At 39.7% G+C, this 22,041-nt stretch overlaps 1 protein-coding gene and 1 long non-coding RNA gene across 5 annotated transcripts in view; both read left to right on the forward strand.

Annotated features, from left to right (window-relative positions):
* The window catches only part of ldb2a (LIM domain binding 2a), a 576,008-nt gene that overhangs the window by 233,272 nt on the left and 320,695 nt on the right, over window positions 1-22,041 (forward strand). The gene's annotated exons all lie outside the window — the stretch shown is intronic.
* LOC138757562 (uncharacterized) lies at window positions 12,526-20,731 on the forward strand. The gene is made up of 2 exons (XR_011353699.1): window positions 12,526-17,650; window positions 20,007-20,731. It is a non-coding gene; the product is annotated as an uncharacterized lncRNA (long non-coding RNA).

Below are 22,041 nucleotides of genomic sequence, written 5' to 3' on the forward strand. Positions count from 1 at the left end.
GTACTTTGTGCCCCTTATCCTAGAAGGGATGTAATGATGTTGGAGAGAGTACAGAGAAGATTGATCAGGATGATCCTGGAATACAAGGGCTAACATATGAGGAACACTCAGTGACTCTTGGACTATATTCACTGGAGTATAGAAGAATGAGAGGAGATCTCATAGAAACATTTTGAATGCTGAAAGGATTGGACAGAGAAGATGTGAATAAGATGTTTCCCTTGGTGGGTGAATCCAGGACAAGAGGGCACAGTCTTAGAATTAGAGGCTACCCATTTAAAACAGAGATGAGAGATTTCTTTAGCCAGAGGTTCATGGATTTGTGGAATTCGTGGCCACATACAGCTGTCAAGGCCTGATCATTGGGGGAGTTTAAGGAGATTGATAGGTTCTAATTAGTCAGGGTATCAAGAGATTATGGGGAAACGCCTGGAATTTGGAACTAGATGTGAGAACATTTTAGCTCAAGGTGGAGCAGCGGAGCAGACTCAATGAGCTGAATGGCCTACTTCTGATCCTTTATCTTATGATCTTGTGTAACTGTGAATTGGTTGACTGATTAACACGTTGATCTGGTGCTAACCAACCGTCTAAAAATCTAATAATCTGGTATCTGCTAAGAAATCTTGATCATTTGGCTCTGGTATTGGTCTGGAATGTGTGCTGGGAGTCCAAAGTGCCGCTAAGATCCGGACTGAGAGGTGGGTATGTGGTCAGAAATGCAGGAGGTTTGTGGCCAGAACCAGAGTGCTTATATATTTTCCGATCCATTTAAAAATCAATGGGTTCTCTGGAAGAAGTTTTTTTTAACCAATGTGGTGTTTTAAAAACGTTTATGTTAGGATTTAATCCAAATAATTTAGAAAATCTGGTCCCCAAGATCGAAATTCCAAAATTAAGTTTACAAAATTATTAAAGGCGTTGATGGAGTAGATGTAAGCAGGCTTTTTCCTCTGAGATTTATTGAGACAAGAACTGGAGGACATGGGTTGAGGGTAATAGGAGAAATGTTTAAAGGGAACATTACGAGGAACTTCTTCATCCAAAGAGTGGTTGAGAGTGTGGAATGAGCTGCTGGCTTAAGTGGTAAATGGGAGCTTAATTTTTGACATTTAAGAAACATTTCAATAAGAGTGACATGGAGGGTAATGGTCCAGTTGCAGGTCATTGGGATGAGACAATAATAATTCAGTACAGACTAGATGGGCCAAAGAGCCTGTAACTGTGCTGTAATGTTTTATGGTTCAAAGGTGCTGCAGCTAGATTAACAGTTTTACTGCTCCTTACTCTTCAGAAATCAATAGAGTAAGTCGTACGATGTTGTAGAATGGAATGTGTTTCAAAGGAAGCTGAAATGTTCTCAGCAAATAAGTGTAGCTCATGAACTTCCACAGTGTTGAATCAGAAGAAAAAAGCTGTTAATAAATTTAAATAGTTTAAACATGTACAAATGATGTGTCGTAAGTTGATGCAGAAAATGTGTCTGCCTTCAGACCTGAAGAGGAGGAAATAAATAAAAATGGGATTTTCTTTTTACAAAATGCTATGGGGTTTGCAGGGATGCAAGTGTGTAGGTCACAGGGATCCAAAAGAAATAGTAGAGTTCATATGCATCAGATGGAGATCAAGAATCTGGTTGGGTGGATCCATAACAATCATCTTGCTCTCAATGACCAAGGAACTTATTGGTGATGTGAGGAAAGGGAGGCTGAGGGTTTACAGTACATGTCTGCATTGATAGTACGGAGGTGGAGAGTGTAAGTGCCTTCAAGCTGCTGGAACATTGAGGCAATTGTGAGGATGACACACCAACTTTCCAAGGAATCTATGGTGATTTGGCATGACATTGCGTACTTTATCAAACTTCTTCAGGGTGTCCTGTGGAAAGTGGGTTGACTGGTTATGTAACTGCCTGCTCTGATAATTTGAGCACCGAAGAACTCAGAAGGCTACAGAAATTGCCAAATTCATCACTGGCTTTGACCTCCAATCCACTGAAGACATCTATGTGAGGTGCTCCTCAAGAAGAGAGCCAGCATCATAAAGGACCTCCATCACCCTGCACCCTGCTCACAACTTCTCCTTGCTGTTATGTTTGGGAAGAAGATACAGATGCCTGAGGTCCAGCACCTTTAAGTTCAAGACATTTTTATCAAAAGCTATCAGCCTCTTGAATCACCCCTTGCTGCACTAATTATATACTTCTCTGGCACCAGAATAAGACCTGCATGTACTATTGAAGTTCCTTTGTTTCTTGCCCTAACTAACGGAATATTTATTATCTATCTTTTATATTTATTATTTATTTCTATACTAGGGTTTTTTTTAACAAAATGAGACTGTTTGTCTGCAACAAGTAAATATTTTGGTGTGAATGTAGATTGTACTTGAGTATATGACAATAATTATTATTCTCACCTCATCTGCAAAATCAAAACATCGAATATTTAATTTATTAGAATCACAAATTTGCATGGCACCTTCAAAGGTAACCATGTTTCTTCTCAGTCTCACATAAGACTTGGACCTCACTGAGACCTGGCCACGCTTTTTAAAAAATTTTTAAAAATTTTACACACTACGAACCATATCAATCAAAATACATGCAAACATTTCCCTCTTAAATATATAGTGTCATTTTCTCCACTTTTCCCCCCTACCTTCCCTCCCCCCTTTTCCAACCCCCTCCAAACCCATTAAACATTCAACATGTACAATACAATAAACCCATTAAACAATGTCATCACACAATGAAAATAAACAAGAAAATTGTGTCATCTACTTTTACACACTGGGTCAGTTCATTTCGTCTTCTTCTCATTCTATCATTTTATGGGGTGGAGGTAGTAGTATCTAATCAAGAGGTCTGTTGTGTTCCATGTACGGTTCCCAAATTTGTTCAAATAATGTGACTTTATTTTTTAAATTATATGTTATTTTTTCCAATGGAATACATTTATTCATTTCTGTGTACATTGCTGTTGACATTATACATTTTTTTGCTACAGCTAAGGCTATCATAATAAATCTTTTTTGCGCTTCATCCAGTTTGAGGCCTAATTCTTTACTCCTTATATTACTTAGAAGAAATATCTCTGGCTTTTTTGGTATGTTGCTTTTTTGTGATTTTATTTAATACCTGATTTAGATCTTCCCAAAACTTTTCCACTTTCTCACATGCCCAAATTGCATGTACTGTTGTTCCCATTTCCTTCTTACAGTGAAAACATCTGTCTGATACTGTTGGGTCCCATTTATTTATCTTTTGAGGCGTGATATATAATTGTGTAACTAATTATATTGTATCATGTGTAACTTTGTGTTTATCCTATTTCTCATAGTTCCAGAGCATAACTTTTCCCATATTTCATTTTTTATCTTTATGTTTAAATCTTTTTCCCAGTTTTGTTTGGATTTATAGGTTATTTCATCATTTTTCTTCTCTTGTAGCTTGATGTACATGTTTGTTATAAATTATTTTATTATCGTTGTTTCTGTAATCACATATTCAAAGCTGCTTCCTTCTGGTAATTTCAGTCTGCTTCCCAATTTATCCTTTAAGTAGGGTTTCAGTTAATGGTATGCAAACGTTATACCATGAGTTATTCCATATTTATACTTCATTTGTTCAAATGATAATAAATTATTTCCCAAAAAACAATTTTCTACTCTTTTAATTCCTTTTCTCTCCCATTCTCTAAAGGAAAGGTTATCTATTGTGAAAGGGATTAGTTGATTTTGCGTCAATAGTAATTTTGGTAGTTGGTAATTTGTTTTTTTCCTTTCTAAGTGAATCTTCTTCCATATGTTGAGTAAATGATGCAGTACTGGTGAACTTTTATATTGCACCAATTTTTCATCCCACTTATAAAGTATATGTTCCGGTACCTTCTCCCCTATTTTATCTAGCTCTATCTTGGTCCAATCTGGTTTTTCCCTTGTCTGATAAAAATCTGATAGATACCTTAATTGTGCTGCTCTATAATAATTTTTAAAGTTTTGTAGCTGCAAACCACCTTGCTTGTACCACTCTGTTAAATTATCTAGCACTATCCTCGGTTTCCTGCCCTTTCCATAAGAATTTCCTTATTATTCTCTTTAGTTCATTGAAGAACTTCTCTGTTAAGGGAATTGGTAACAATTGAAATAGGGAAGACATTCCTATTAATGCAATTTACCCTCCTTTTCAATGTTAGTGGAAATTCTTTCCAATGTTCTAAGTCGTCCTGTAATTTCTTCATTAAAGACCTGGCCATGCCTGATGGTGTGTAATTTGAATATGCCAGTGTATGTGAATTGCTCTGTTTTTGCCCCTGGGAATTTGAGAATAGTCGGAATTTACTACAGAATGAAGTGCAGAGGCAGTGAGATGGGATACACAGATGTCATGCTGGGAATCAGTTTCACATTGTTGCCACTGGAATTTTTTTTATTGTAGTAGTATCTAATCAAAAGAGGTTTCACAGTAGGACAAAAAAAATAACAGCAGCATCCTCCTTCTCACTGTGATGGATCCTTGCTTCACTCTCAGTTCCTGTAAAATGTTGTACATTGTATGATTTTTCTTCTAAAATGCCAGAATTCAAGAGTGCCTGGTTGAAGCATTCAGCTGAATTGGTATGAACTAATTTAGATCTACCAAGAGTCATTGATGTAAATTTATAATTTAAATTCCAATTTTGTCCTGGGTGTACTACATTCCCAGCTTTCCACCAATCCTTGCTCAACTGCAACCTAACCTAAGAAGGCAGCCAACATCATGAAGCACTTGCACCACCCTGGTCTCCACCTCTTCTCACTGCTGCTTTCGAGTAGAAGCTGCAGAAGCCTGAAAACAAACACCTTAAGATGCATTAATCATATTCCTTTCCTTGGATTTATCCCAAATTCCCTTAGCTTTGAGCTTAATTTATGTCCTTGCCAGTAAAATTTCTGAAATGGATTGTGAATGTTTTGCTCTGCCATGTGAAATGATTTTCCAACTGCCCACTTTGCTTTCCACTTTGTCAAAGAAGTCGAGGAGATTGGTCGGGCAAGATTACTTTCTTTAAAATCCACACCATCTTCTGTCTTGTTCAGTTGATTATCTATCAATATTCTCTTGATCATTTCCATTTTTAAAAAATATTTCATTTTTGATTTTTCAAAGACTCACGTAAATCCAATAAACAAAATATTACATTCTCTTTCCACGTAATATGATTTAGAGTCCTTATTTCCCCCTTCTTACCCCCTCCCCTCCCTATCCCTTAAATTATACATATACCAAAATATAAAAATACAAAAACCACCTAAATACCGACAAAAACAAACTGTCAGAAAAAAACCCAACTGTTTCTGAACCTAAAGGTGTTGGACGTCAAGCTTTTGTGCCTTCTACCTGAAGGTAGCAGCAAGAAGAGAGCATGACCATGGTGATGGGGGTCCCTTACAATGTTGGCTGCCTTCTTGAAGCAGTGGCTCATGTGGATGTCTTTTGTGGACAAGAGTTTGATACCTGCGATGATCCTGGCTAAGTTTGTCACTTTCTGCAGGTTTTTCTGTTCCGAGGCACTTGACTGCAACATTGATTGTCAATATCCACTAAATTTTCCACTGAGGATAAATTCATGTATTACTGTAGATGTCACTATGGATGTCCAGTCTCTGGGTGTGAGTTGGGGAATGGGGTAGACAATCTGGAAGGTCTCAAAACACTCTGCTTCTTGGAGAAGTCACGTGATGGAGTAGTGGCCGGTAGGGTAAAACCAACTCTCTCCAGAAAAAAGAAAAAAAGTCAAGAAAAGACAAAGTTCAATATAAAATATAAGAAATAGAAGATAAAGTTGCAGAGAAGAGAAAGAAGATGGCGCCCAAGAAGGAAAAAGTAAAAACAACAGGGAAAATAAGAAGAAAAGTCACTGGAAAAGAAAGAAGGCCTTACCTGCATGAAGGAACAGGGAGCCATGGTGGCGAAGAACATCCTTTCTCCGAGGTTGGTGCTGGCCTGGCGGAGTCGTGACCTCCCCGACTGGTGGACTGCAAAAATGGCTGTCTGAGCCAAATAAAAGTGTGCAACTGTGCAGGAGAGGGAGTGAGGTACCAAGTGAGAAAGAAAGTCGACGGTGTGAACGGCAAGAGGAGCAGCAGCAGGAGGCCCGACAGATGAGCAGCTCAGAAGGGGAGGACCAACAGCAAATGGCCAAGCAAAAAGAGGCCTGTCAAAGTTAGACAAGCAACTCATTGGGAAAATCAGAAGAGACACAGTTGCAAAGAAGAGAAGAAGAAGACACAAACACAGGTACAGACACAGAAGAGGAAGAAGAAGACCAAGATCTTCACAGAGAAATAGAAGGTAAAACAGATGGACGGAATATAAATAAAGCTTTTTTTGAAGAACAAATGAGAGCATTAAAAGAATGATTGTCATTAGAATTTAGTGCAATTAAAAGAAAAATGAAAAGAACAGAAGATAAAATGCAAACATTAGATCTAGTCATGACAGAAATAGGGAAAAGAGTAGAAAATGTGGAAGTACGAGAAATGGCTGTAGAAATGGAAGTAAACGACTTGAGAGGAAAATTGGAAGAAAGTGACAAAAAAATTTGAGACACAAGAGTTGTTATCTCAGAAAATTGATATGTTGGAAAATTATAGTAGGCGAAACAACATAAAAATAGTGGCCCTGAAGGCACAGACATGAAGGAATTTATAAAAGGATGGATCCTGAAGGTCCTGGGAACAACAGAAATGCAGGAAGAAATGGAAATAGAAAGGGCACACAGAGCAATAGATCCAAAACCGCAGATACATCAAAAATCAAGATCCATCTTAGTAAAATTTTGAGATATACGACAAGAGAAAATATACTGGAGCAGGCAAGGAATAAAATTAGAGAAGATAATAAACCATTGGAATACAAAGGGTCAAAAAATATTTTTTTACCGAGACGTAAGTTTTGAACTCTTAAAGAGGAAGGAGTTTAATATAGCAAAATCGATCCTATGGAAAAAAGGTTATAAATTCATGTTAAGACATCCAGCTGTGCTTAAAATATTTATCCCTGGGGAGCAAAACAGACTGTTCTCGGATCCAGAGGAATCACAAGAATTCGCGGAGCATTTGCAGGACAGAAGGAGAGATGAAGAGATGTAATAAGAATAAAGAATGGCAATAAAATGTATATATAAAATGTAAAAACAATATATAAAGAACTAAAGAGGGAAAAGAGAAGGGAAGGAAAGAAGTAAGAGGAAAAAAGGGAGAGCTATGTTATATGTGTAAAACAAAAAAAGTGTTTTCTTGGGGGTTGTGGGGAGAGAATAACTGTCACTGCAAAATCAGTTGATGCTTGCGAACAAGATCGCAATCCAAATGGGAAGGGGTGTTGTGGTTGCCTGGCAAGGGATAAGGGGCAACTCGGGGGGGGGGGGTGCATTTGAGGTTAAAGTAATATTGGGTGTGGGAATTGTTGGAGTTTTTAATGTTTTAAATGTGTTGTCATACATTGAAAACTGAGAGATGAAAATGAGGAAAAGGGGGATGGTGGTGGTGAGGAAGCAGAAATGAGGTGTAAACAAGATACAAGATGGCCACGTTGAACTATCTGACTATAAACATTAATGGAATACATAACCAAGTTAAAAGGAAGAGGCTATTAAATTTACTGAAAAAAGAATAAATAGATATAGTATTTGTGCAGGAAATGCATCTTATGCGTTAAGTGGAACAAAACAAATTAAGGAGAGACTGGGTAGGACATGTAGCGGCAGCATCATATAATTCAAAAGCTAGAGGTGTAGCTATATTAATTAATATTAATATTAATTAATAAAAATGTACCAATCAAAATAGAGGAGGAAATAATAGATGCAGCAGAGAGGTATGTAATGATAAAGTGTCAGATATACTCAAAATTTTGGAATTTGCTCAATATATATGCACCTAATGAGGAGGATCAAAAGTTTATGCAGGATATTTTTTTGAAGACCGTAGATACACAATGGAAATATATTGATAGGAGGTGATTTTAACCTTAATTTGGATCCAATGTTGGATAAAACTGGACAAAAGACAAGCAAAAAGAATAAAGTAGCCAAATTTATGGTTAAATCAATGCATGAAATGAAACTTATGGATATATGGAGGAGGCAGCACCCAAGAGAGAAGGAATATTCATATTTTTCGAGTAGACATAAAATATACTCAAGGATTGATATGATTTTGTTGTCAGCCCATATTCAAGGGAGAGTTAGGAAAGCTGAATATAAAGCTAGATTACTATCTGATCATTCACCCCTGTTATTAGAAATAGAACTGGAGGACATCCCACCAAGAACATATAGATGGAGGTTAAACTCCATGCTACTTAAAAGGCAGGAATTTAGAGAGTTTATTGAACGTCAAATTAAAACATATTTTGAAATAAACACTGAATCAGTGAAAGACAAATTTATATTATGGGATGCAATGAAAGCCCTCATTCGAGTGCAGAAAATAAGTTATGTAACTAAGATGAAAAACGAATACAATCGGGAAATAGAGCAGATGGAAAGGGAGATAGTAAGTACAGAAAAGGAACTAGTAAAAAGGGATGATATAATGAAAAAGAGAGAATTGATGGACAAAAAAAATACGAAACATTACAAACGTATAAGGTGGAGAAGAACATAATGAAAATAAAGCAAAAGTATTATGAACTGGGAGAAAAAAACATAAAATATTAGCCTGGCAACTTAAAACAGAACAAGCTAAAAGAACTGTATTGGCATCAAGGAAAAAGGACAAACAAATTGCATATAACCCAATAGAGATTAATGAAAATTTTAAGGAATTTTATGAACAATTATACCAAACAGAATGAGGAGAAATATGATAAAATAATAGTTTTTAGCTAAAATTGAACTGCCGAAATTGTAAGAAGAGGAACAAAACAAACTGATAAAGCCATTTGAAATAGAGGAAGTACATGATATAGTAAAAAAGCTGCCGAACAATAAAATGCCAGGAGAGGATGGATTCCCAATAGAATTCTATAAAACATTTAAAGAGTTATTAATTTCTCCTCTCCTGGAAGTAATGAACCAGATAGAAGAAACACAAAACCTGCCAGATTCATGTAAGACAGCAATAATTACGGGTAATACCAAAGACGGGGAAGGATCCATTAACACCAGCATCATATACACCAATATCTCTATTTAACTCAGATTATAAGATAATAGTGAAATTATTAGCAAACAAATTGGCCGATTGTGTACCAAAAATAGTCAAACAAGATCAAACTGGATTTATTAAGAAGAGATGAACAGCTGATAATGTCTGTAAACTTATTAAACTAATTTATGCAGTTCAAGGAAATAAGAAGCCAACAGTGGCTGTTGCTTTAGATGCAGAAAAAGCCTTTGACAGAGTAGAATGGAACTATTTATTTAAAGTATTACAGAGGTTTAATCTACCAGAAAAATATATTAATTGGATTAAAGCATTATATAATGGACCATTGGTGAATGTAACAGTAAATGTATATGTGTCAAGCCAATTTAAATTAAATAGGTCAACTAGACAGGGATGTCCATTATCCCCCTCATTGTTCACCTTAGCAATAGAACCATTGGCAGAACTGATAAGAACATAAAATAAAATAAAAGAGATAAAAATAAAGGAGAAGGAGTATAAAATCGGCTTATTTGCAGCTGACATCATAGTATACCTAACAGAACCAGAAATATCAATAAAAGAATTACATAAGAAATTGAAGGAGTATGGAGAAATATCGGGGTACAAGATCAATGCAAATAAAAGTGAAGCGATGCCAATGAGTAATGTAGATTATACAGAATTTTAAAAAAGAATCACCATTTAAATGGCAACCACAAGCAATACGATGCCTAGGTATCAGGTTAGATAATAACTTAAGCCAATTGTACAAACTAAATTATCAGCCACTAATAAAGAAATTGCAGGAAGACTTAGAACATTGGAAAGAATTACCGCTAATGTTGATAGGGAGGGTAAATTGTATTAAAATTAATGTTTTCCCAAGGATACAATACTTACTTCAATCTTTGCCAATTCCCTTAACAGAGAAATTCTTTAATGAACTAAAGAGAATAATAAGGAAATTCTTGTGGAAAGGGGGGAAACCGAGGGTAGTCTTAGACAAATTAACAGAGATGTATATCCAAGGTGGTTTGCAGTTACCAAACTTAAAAAAATTATTATAGAGCAGCACAATTAAGATATTTATCAGATTTTTACCAGACAAGGGAAAAACCAGACTGGACTAAGATAGAACTAGATAAAATACTTTTTAAGTGGGATGAAAAGCTGGTGCAATATAAAAGCTCACCAGTACTGCATCTTTTACTTAATATATGGAAGAAGATCCACTTAGAAAGGAAAAAAAAAACAAATTACCAAATACCAAAATTGTTATTGACACAAAACCCACTAATCCCCTTTATAATAGGTAACCTTTCCTTTAGAGAATGGGAGAGAAAAGGAATCAAAAGAATAGAAAATTGTATTTTGGGAAATAATTTATTAACGTTTGAACAGTTGAAGCACAAATATGGAATAACACATGGTACAATGTTTGCATATCATCAACTGAAAGCTTATTTAAAGGATAAATTGGGAAACAGACTGAGATTACCAGAAGGAAGCAGCTTTGAATATGTGATTACAGACACAATGATAATTAAAAGATTTATGACCAACATGTACATCAAGCTGCAAGATAAGGAAAATAATGAAATAATCTATAAACCTAAGCAAAAGTGGGAAAAGGATTTAAACATAAAGATAAAAAATGAAACATGGGAAAAGTTATGTTCGGTAACTATGAAGAATACAATAAACACAAGATTACGTATGATACAGTATAATTGGTTACACAGGTTATATATCACGCATCAAAAGTTAAAAGAATGGGATCCAACATTATCAGATAGATGTTTTCGCTGTAAGAAGCTAATGGGTCAACAGTACGTGCAATTTGGGAATGTACGAAAGTGAAAATGTTTTGGGAAGATCTAAATCAGATATTAAATAAAATCACAAAAAGTAACATGCCAAAAAATCCAGAGATCTTTCTTCTAAGAGGTAAGGAATTAGGGCTCAAATTGGATAAAGCGCAAAAAAGATTTATTATGATAGCCTTAGCAGTTGCAAAAAAATGTATAATGTCAACTTGGAAAATGGAAGAGAGCCTGAGAAATCAGCAATGGTACATGGAAATGAATAAATGTATTCCATTGGAAAAAGTAACATATAATTTAAAAAATATAGTCACATTATTTGAACAAATTTGGGAACCATACATGGAACATAACCGAGAGGGCTTGCCTCGGACCTCCACCCCCTAAAATGATAAGAAGACAAAACAACTTGATTCAGTGTGTAAAAGTAGGTGACATATTTTTCTTGTTTATTTTTCATTGTGTGAAGACATTGTTTTATGGTTTTATTGTATTGTATATGTTGAATATTTATTGGTTTTGGAGGGGGGTGGGAAGGGGGTAGGGGGGAATAATGGAGAAAATGCCACTGTGTATATTTAATGAGAAACATTTGTATATATTCTGGTTGATATGGTTCACAGTGTGAAAAATAAAAAATTATAAAAATAAACACTCTGGTTCTTCCTGGAATGTTCTGACCAGTTTTCCACCACTATTGTTCACATCGTCCTGGCTGAACATTTTCTCACCTTAATAACCTCTTTCAACACCTCTCATTTCCTTCAGATCAAAGATGTAGCTACAGTCACTCATGTGGTTCCCAGCTTTTCATGATATTTTTGTTGGCTGCATGGAATAGTTTCGGTTCACAGGATCACAAGATCACAGGAGCAGAAGTAGGCTCATTGGGCCCATCTAATCTCCTCCACCATTCTATCATTCGCTGATCCGTCCTCCCATTCAGCCCAACTCCCTAGCCTTCTCCCCTGACTAATTAAATACCTGCCAACATCTGCCTTAAGTACACCAAAGTGCTGTACTTCTACAGGCTCCTGTGGCAACAAATTCCCACAGACTTGCAACCCTCTGACTAAAGACATTTTTCCGCATTTCTTTTTTAAATTGATGCCCGTTTATCCTGAGGTTATGCATTTTTGCCTAGACTCCTTACTATGCAAAACAACCTTGCCAGATCTACTCTGTCCAGGCCTTTCAGCATTAGAAATGACCATACCATACCTACCTGGCACCATCCCCAACTCTTCCTCCATTACATTATTGAGTGTATTTGGGCAGTTTCCTGCATCTCTGCAGAACTCGTCAATTTTATCAACTTTGCCACAAACCTCCAGAAATTGACTCGGATCATTTCTGACATTTCACTCCTATTTCTTGATCTCTCTGTATTTATCTCAGGAAACTAAATTAGCCAGCATGGGGCCCAAGCAACACCTCATTCCACTGAATGGAATAAAAATAGAAGTTTAAAATTTAAGTAATGAGGCCCTCTCTTCTTTGGTTCATTTCTCCCCCCTCCCCTAACACACACACACACACACACACACACACACACACACACACACACACACACACACCCCTCTCCAATTCCCCATTGGATTCTTCCACTCTCTCCTCTTTCTTTTCTGTTTAGACTCTGTTTATACCGTCATTCTCACCTTTTTTCTTGATAATATACCTTGATGGGCACAGGCCCAAATTATCTTTATCTTTGCTATATAAAGTACACTGTTTGACCTACTGAGTTTCTCCAGCATTGTGTTTTTACTTCTTTTCTCCTTTTTCCTTATCGGATTCCAGTACTGGCAGTCTTTGTCGTCTACTTACCCACTCCACCTGACCCCTTTGTTTTTCTTGCCCTTTACTCCCTTTGCTTGGCTTGCTTACCTTTTGTGGAGCCCTGGCCTCACCCTGCCCTCTTTATATTTTCCATAGTCCTGATGACAAGCTTCAGCTCAAACTGCCGACCATTGTTTTTTTCTTTCACTGTTGCTGCTCATCCCCACTGAGTTTGTCCAATGGATTGTGTTGGCTTCACAGTCCAGCATCTGCAGTCTCCTGTATGATTCCTGAAGATTTTTATTTGTTTTTATTTCTGCTGGGCTTCCTTGTTCTTGAATTTTGATGATGCAACTGTAAGTAATTTTGTTTCTATTACTCTCTGGTTGAGGAAGGACCCATTCCTCATCAGAGCAGCCTCGGAGAAATTGAAAGAAGCAGTTCTTTCGTTAAGGTAAAGATGAAATGCTTCTCCTACTGGATATGTTGCAGATGAAAAAATGAGAAATGTAAAATAAAATCCAACAATAAGAATTGTAATTTGTAGGCAATGGAGATTGTTGATGAACTCGAGACTTGCTAATCATTGTGGCTTGGAATATTTACTCTGTGATTTTCCTGATCACACATGCCCTGCACAGTTGCATTTCAAATCAAGTGTTTGCTGACGCTGACAGCCATCTACGTAGATTTGCTAAAGTTGTATAACATTAAGTGTTTCCTTATTTCAAGAGCCTTGGATAAGCCTTATCAATTTGTAGAAACTCTCTCTTTGGCGAAGATTTATGGAGGGGTAATGTTTACCCTCTGCAGTATGGTACAAATCCCTGTTTGACAGGGTGCTGAAAGCTATTTATCTGTAAAGGATATCAGCATCCCTTGTAAATGGGCAGTGTAGCAACGTTAACTGAACTGTAACAGGCAATGTAACATAAATATGAATTATGTTTACACTAATATTTTAGATTATGTTAAGTTACAAAATAGAATCCTGGAAAATGAATTTTAATCTTAATGTCGATGTCACCAGTCATTTAAACATGTGGTTGTAATTGGTATATGTGTTTTTTGTGTAATTTACATTCATGTGCCTTACTCACTTAGAATCAGTCTTTTGATAAATTTCCCCTAGTGCCTGTTGTGTGACAATCTATTATGAGCAGTTCTTGAGTGACCAATTTTCAGTCTTGTCTCTGATGGTAAAATCTAAGCTTTTCCAGCCAGCAGGATTTGACACTGGAGTTCCTTGTGTGAAGAAGTGCTGGCAAGAAAATAACCTGCTGGTTTCTTCTTTGGAAAACATTTTCACAGCATGCAGTTGTTGAAATCCTCTCCCATTGCATTTCAGTCACTGCTGGTCAAGTCCTCACCCATACTTTTGCTGCCTCTGGAGATGACTTTTCCAATACTATCAGGAAATTCAGCACTTCCCCACCATCCTTCCACTCTCTTAATCACAGAAGTTGCAAATCTTGTCCCCTACATCTCTCCCCACCCACCTCCACCCAGGGCCACAACCAAACCTTGCAAGGTGAGGCAGAGTTTTATATGTACACCTTTCAATTTAATCTACTGCATTCATTGTATTTTCTGTGACTGCAGATTAGGTGACCATTTCACTGGGTGCCTGCACTCTGCTCTTGTGTGCTTCCTAATTCAGTGCCCTTCACCATTCCAATACAGATCTGTCTGTTATCAACCTCATCCGTTTCCAGGGTAAGGCTGAACATTAACTTGAGGAACACATCCTATTCTAAAACCCAATGGCATGAACTTAAAATTTTCAAAATGTGGGTAACCCCTTACTTGATCGGGTTCCATCTGTCTTTTACTTCGTCCCATACTCTTCCTTCAAACCTAAACCCACCCCCATTATATTCTCCTCTCATACCTGTCTCGCGACCTGACCCATCTTTATTCACCCGGTATACCATCACCTCTTGCCACCATACCTTTTCATGCTTGCTATCTTTCTTTCCCATTTTAATCGTGAAGAAGTGCCCTGACCTGAAATGTTGACACTCTGGATGCTGACTGGCCTATTGAGTCTCTCCAGCTTCTCATTATTTGCTCTAATTTCCAGAATCTGCTGTTCTTTACTGTGGTCTTTTCCTGGTTGTGTTGCCCACCTCCTCGATTCAAACTTGGCCTGCTTTGTTTCCTAGTTTACCTATGCTAAATTTCTCCTCTCAGATTCCACCATGATTTCACCCATGATTATTTCAACAATCTCCTTCATCCCTTGAACTCTCCAAGATATCTGGATGCTTTCATTTTTTGTTCTCCTGAGTATTGCCATATTAATTGCAGTAATGCATATTTTGTTCTGTATCATTCAGTCAAGGATTAGATAGCATAATAGGTTGTGCAGAAAGACCCATTTGTGATCAGTATTGGAATAACTGTGAGCTTGTATACTGGAGCTGGTCTAGTTGATAGCTTGTTGATTATGGAGTTCCAATTGGACATTACTTTTAAATATCTTCAAGAATATTTAATTCACTAATGAGTAGAGAGGTTTTAATGTAAGTGATGGGGGCTTGGCATGCTGTCCCTGTTATAGACAAATGCCTGAGCATGAATGGCAATGAAACAAGCCAGGAGAGAGAGGTAAATGGAAATTAAATGTAAAATATCAAATGTATGTCAACATAAAGATGTGTGACATGTAAATAAATAGGGAAAACCTCATGCCAGATTGATAACAGTCTATTACAAAATGTGGAAGCATGGAGACAAAGGTCAAACATCCCAAGAAAACCATGTTTATTTTTGAGAAAGAAAATGTATTTAACAGGGTGATTTTATTTGCATTGATTTTCTTTATATTTGCACAATTTCCACTCTTATCCAGACTAAGACATGTTGTGAAGTGTTGATAAAGTGTTGTCAAAACACATTTTGAGTAGCACCTGGTTTAATCTGATGGATATTACAGAAATACTTGATGCATAATGAGTGATTCACAGACTCATTCCTTGTCTGTGTTCTTATGTTCTGATGATATGCGCAAAGGAACTCGAACATTGAACTGTCATTTCAGGTTAATGGTTCCATCACTCAAACCTAGTAGGATCAAAATACAACAAATATAAAAATAAAACACATTAACCTCGAGTCCTTGATTTCATCGGCTATATTTTCTTCTTCCAAAATTGGAGTTAGGTTGGAAAACAAGAAGGGTTAATGTGCATGATCTTGAAAATATGTGGTAAAAATATTAATATGTGATAACTTCATTCAATTTCTGAAACTTTGATCTAACTTTTTAGCAAGGGCTACTGTGGTGATATGCCACTGCACCACTAGGCCAACAGGGGCCATCACTTGACGACCTGGGCTTGCACAGAGGCAAAACCTAGCTGTGTATATCACCCTATTAAAGCCTGCATTTAACCTTCACTCTGCTTCGTGTGGTTGATTTTGATCACAATTTATTAGAGTGATTTATATCCGGGATGGAAGCTACTCCTGTTCTCGCCCATGCTCCTGACTCCACTGAAACCAGATCTAAAGATTCGTAAATGGAGATGTCCCCCATGCACGTGCAGCCGAGTATGGACCAGGCGGGGAGCCGCGGGACTGAAGCCGCGGCAGAGAGAGGGACTCGCCCAGTGACCGAGGACTGTGAGAGGGACAGAAGCACCTGGGGGCAGGTGAAGAATGTCCCAGAGTCCTAACTGTTAAGTAACTCTCTGGGACCGGGTCTAGCCACGCAGCCCATTGGACTCCTGCTCGATAACCAAGGGTTGCGACAAGCGCGGGCAGAAGGCATATGGCAAGTATCCCTCCCAATCTCATCTACTGCCAGGACCGTGAGGACAGCTTGCTCCACTAGCTAACCTGACTCCCCAGAGGGCGCCCATACTTCCCCAGGATTGAGTGACCGCGTGGGGAACGGATCAGGCTCGGTATGTGCCTCCAATGCCACCGAATCAGAGGCTCAAGTTCAGCCAGATTCTGAGGCCAGACAGACTAGAACTGGACCCCTGGACCCTCGGGGGAAGCACTCACTTCAACTGATGGCAGAGGTATCTCCTAAACTATGTTGGGATTGATGGGACGTCGGAGGAAGAAATGCTTATACTACTGCTAGCGCAGCTGGGGGAATCGCCCATACTCTCTTATACAGGATGCTGCGTCCTATCAAAAGGCTTTGAGCACCTTGCAGAGACACAATAATAAAGGGAACAGCGAGCTCCACTCCAGACGCAGGCTCATGACCAGGTCGCAGCAAGCCAGGGAGTCTGTTAGAGATTTCGTCCTCGCCCTGAAGGACTTAGCTAGGGAGTGTACTTTTAAAACTGTATCTGCTCAAGAGTATGCGAACAAGCGCATAAGAGACGGGATTGTAGCGGGCGTCAGATCTACCGAGATCAGGCAGAGGCTGCAAGAAAAGGGGACAGTCAGGCTGGAGGAGGCAGAAATTATCGCAGAGGCTCTGGAAGATACTAGAAAGGAACTGGAGGAGTATACTTTGCTGGACTCATTAGCCCTGCACAGGGAGAGGAACACTAGTGCTCAAGGGCAACATATAGCAGCTGTATCCCCACTGGAATGCTCCAAGTGCTCCTTTTATGGGCAGCACAAGGAGCCCCAGAGGTCTCTGCCCAGCTAGGGAAGCTAGCTGTTCAAACTGCAGAAAGAAAGGGCATTATGCAAAAGCCTACAGAAGCCCTAAGGCTCTAACCAAAACCTCTTCTCATGCAAATGAGAGGCAGGAAAGTTCTTCTTCCTCCTCAGGTAGACAGAAACAGAGTGCCATATGCAGCTGGCCATGTTGGACAAAGGATACCGGACAGAGGACACCACCATCGGGGGAGGAATACGACCCAGAGTTCTACTATGGTTAGGACACTGAATACCAGAACAGAGGACATGCCATGTTGACCTCTCTACGTCTGAGCCAGGTGAGACAACACGATTTATCAAATGCGATTGTTAGTATTAAAATTAATGGGTTGAAAGTAAATTGCCTGATGGACAGTGGGAGTACTGAAAGTTTCATAGACTGGGGGCTGGTAGAGTGCTTTGCCCTGAACACATACTCTAGTGACCACCAGATTTTGTTTGTGTCCAACAGCCACACAGCTAAAGTGGCACACTTCTGCAAGGTCATGTTGGAAGGACAAGACACCAAGTACGAGGAATTTAAATTGTTAGTTCTCCCCCGTCTCTGTGCTCCCATCCTGCTCGGGCTGGACTTTCAATGTCAATTGGAGAACATCACAATGGGCCCCTTCCGCCACTGCTCCTTAAGGACAAACAGTACTGTAGCCTGACAGCCCTGAATGTAGAACCTCCCCCATTATTCACTCATCTCACCCCGGACTGCACGCCAATAGCCACCAAAAGCAGAAGGTATAGCCTGCGGGATAGAGAGTTCATTAGAGCAGAGGTTCGCAGACTCCTACAAGAGGGCATTATAGAGAAGAGCTCCAGCCCCTGGAGAGCCCAAGTAGTTGTAGTAAGGTCGGGGGAGAAGCAGCTGATTGATGGTGGTCGACTACAGTCAGACCATTAACAAGTTTACGCAGCTGGACGCCTGGCAATCCACTACCACGCATAACGGACATGGGAACAGCATTGCGCAGTATAAGGTATTCTCCACTATAGACCTCAAGGCAGCATAGTAGATGAGTATTAACATCAGGCAATATTCCCTTACCTCGACAATGTTACCATTTGCAGCCACTCTCAACCGGCCATGATACGAACTTCAAGCGCTTCTTCCAGACAGCTAAGGAACGTAACCTAACATAAATATAGACAAGTGTGTCTATAGTGCTAAGAAACTGGCGATCCTGGGATACGTAGTACAAAATGGGGAAATCAGCCCGGACTCTACCCGCATGCATCCACTCCTAGACCTCCCAGTCCCTCACACACAAAAAACATTAAAGAGTTCATGTACTATGCACAATTCCAAACTATGCCAACAGGGCCCGCCCGCTCAAAAGCCTCAGCATTTCCCCTCGGCCCAATGGCCGTCAAAGCCCTTACAGAGATTAGGGACCTGATTGCAAAAGCAACCCTGCGGGCCATTGATGAGACGATCCCCTTCCAAGTGGAGACGGATGCCTCAGATGTAGCACTAGTGGCCACACTGAATCAGGAGGGGCGACCGGTAGCCTTTTTCTCGTGGATCCTACAGAGGTTAGAGGTGAGACACTCGGCAGTGGAGAAGGAGGCACAGGCCATCATAGAAGCGGTGAGGCATCGGAGACATTACTTGGCTTGTAAGTGCTTTACTCTGGTCACGGATCAAAGATCCGTGGCATTCATGTTCGACAACCAGAACGGGGAAAATAAAAAATGACAAAATTTTGCGCTGGAGGATAGAACTCTCCACATACAACTACGACATTCTATTCCGGCACAGGAAGCTCAATGAGTCCACAGATGCACTGTCCAGGGGCATCTGTGCGGCCCTCAATCACACATCCTAGCTGCAGAGCTTGCACAATGAGCTGGGCCACCTGCGGGTCACTAGACTTCCATTTCATGAGGACCCACAATTTTCCGTTCTCGGTGGAGGAGGCAAGGATAGGAAACAAGGGCTGTCCCATCTGCGTGGAATGCAAACAGCAGTTCTACCGGCCAGACAGGGCTACATAGCAGTTCACAAGAGAGCTGGAGAAACTCAGCAGGTCTCACAGTATCTCTAGAAAGTTTAAAAAAAATTGTATCCAATGTTTTGGGCCTGAGCCCTTCGTCAAGGTATGAGTGAAAAAGAGGCAGGTGAATAAAAAGGTGAGAGAAGGGAGTAAGTGGCAGAGGGAAGTGTACAGGTCCATTTAAACACCATAGCCTTGACTTTAAAGGCCCGCTCCCCTCCTACGACAGGAATGTCTACTTCCTTAATGCCATAGATGAATACTCCCGCTTCCCCTTCGCAATTCCATACCCCGATGTATCGGCAGCCACAGTAATAAAGTGCCTGCAATCTATTTTCAGCATGTGTGGGTACCCCAGCTATATACACACCAACAGAGGTGCTGCATTCATGAGTTCAGAAGTCCAGCAGTACCTATGGGACAGAGGTATCGCCACAAGCCACACTACAAGCTACAACCCCAGGGGTAATGGGCAAGTGGAAAGGGAAAATGCCACTATTTGGAAAACAGTACTGTTTACCTTAAAGGCAAAAGATCTACTCGTTGCAGGATGGCAGGATGTGTTACCGGAAGCTTTACATTTGATACGCTCACTGTTGTGTACCGCAAAAAATATGACTCCAAATGTCCGCTTGCTTTCATTTTCAAGGAAAGCCGTGATGGGCATGGTGCTGCCTAGATGGCTGATGACACCGGGTCCGGCGCACCTCTGGAAGCACTGCAGGCCCCACAAAACTGACCCGCTGATGGAGCCAGTAGGGTTGAGGCACGCGAACCTTTACTACGACGCATTCAGCAATGGATGGGAAGATTCGGTAGCCATCAGGGACATCATGCCAACCGGTATCATGTATGACGAGGAAGGATCACAGACCCCATGGACCCCGACGGACCAGCAAGACAGATAGCAGATACTAGGACAACCGATCATCATATCACCCCAAAACGAACTGCCAACCGATACATCTCTATCAGCCAGTACCTGTCCGGAAAGCCCTACATCCCCCCAGCATACCCTTACTCTGTAGCCGGCGAGCAGCCCTGCGCCCTCAACCACCCAATGACAGGATCCTCTTCCCCCAATACCCCCCCACCTCCCCTGCCCAGTACCCCGAAGGTCCAAGAGACTAAGGAAAGCCCACCAGATCGTGGACTTATGAACTTGCGGTGGGGGGCAGGGTGGGGGGAGCGTGGCCAAATTCCTTTGGGGGGGTGAATGTGGTGATATGCCATTACATCACTAGGTCACCAGGGGCCACCACTTGACGAGCCTGTATGTAAAGTTGATCGGAGCTCATGCTCCTCCTTCTGACCTGGGCTTGCACAGAGGCAAGACCTAGCTGTATATATCATTCTATTAAAGCCTGCATTTAACCTTTTTCGTGTGGTTGATGTCGGTCATAATTATGACCTATTTAGACAGCACACAGAACAGTTTCCTAAGAAATCATTTAATATTTGTGTACTTGAATCACACTATAATTTTGAGGACTATCTTGTGGAGATCTACAGTGACATGGTTAAAAGTGTGAAGAGCACTTGTCACCGATTGTTCATGCAAACATCTTTTTAATGATTAACATTTTTATATTTTATTCTTTTTGTTTATTATAAATTAATCACGGAGAATAGTAATTTGTTTATAATAATTTACACAGTGGTCTTAATTTTAAAGGGAGAATAGACAAGGTCTCACACGAGCTCTTTAAGTATTCAGAGTGTGTTGACCAGGAGGAGGACTTTATTGATCGGAGGCCACAGTCAAGTGATATGGAGAAGGCATGTTCTTTGGTGTTGATTGGGATGGGAAAGGATGGGCCACCCTCTGAGTTTTGAATGAAATGAAATGCTACTATTTATTCCCTTGTCCTCTGGTCCAGGATGCACTTTCTGGTCTACTCTGACCTCCAATGTATAATGAAGACAGAATTAGATGATTGTACTTCAATTACTTGGAGTTGATGATACATTTAGCGTAAAAGAATTAAAAGTGATCTGACAAATAACTTTTTTCATTCTGAAAGTGGTTGGAATCTGGAATGTTCTGTCTGAGTGAACAGTAGAGGCAAATCCTCTCTCGTGATTTAAGAAGCATCTTGAGGAGCCCTTGAATTTCCAAAGCAAATACGACTGATGGGAATGCAATGAAATCAAAGGGTGAAGTAACGACCCTCAGTTTAACTGCCAGGCAGTGGGAACCAAGACCTATTTGATCCTAATTTTAGTTAGAGATTTGTGTACCTCAATGGTACTCTTATTTTATAGCTGTTTTTACTTGTTGCTGATGGTTATACAAATCCTAATGAATGACAGTGACATGGTTATTGAATTATGTGGAAGAAAGAAAATTGTTCACCCCCTATCTTAACTAAATATTAAGCGCACTACACAGCTATTCCTTTGATATGTTTTTGATTGATATATTTTTGCTTCGGAGTAAAGTCTTCCCTGAGGAAAATGAGGTGTGCATATAAACTGCAATGTTTTGGATCTCCCTGGACAATCGTGCCTTCACTTTGTCACTGTCATCACACGACTGGTGCAGGAAAATTATTTTTTTCTTTGAATGAATTCCATTCAGAATCTGACTTCAAGAGATGAAATGTGATCTGTAATAAGAATTAAAGTAAGATGGAGTGAATCAGAACAACAAAGATGTGTTTCGTTCTGCCATCACAATACAG

The sequence above is a fragment of the Narcine bancroftii genome, chromosome 3 (genome assembly GCF_036971445.1).
Source record: "Narcine bancroftii isolate sNarBan1 chromosome 3, sNarBan1.hap1, whole genome shotgun sequence".
Taxonomy (NCBI): Eukaryota; Metazoa; Chordata; class Chondrichthyes; order Torpediniformes; family Narcinidae; genus Narcine; species Narcine bancroftii.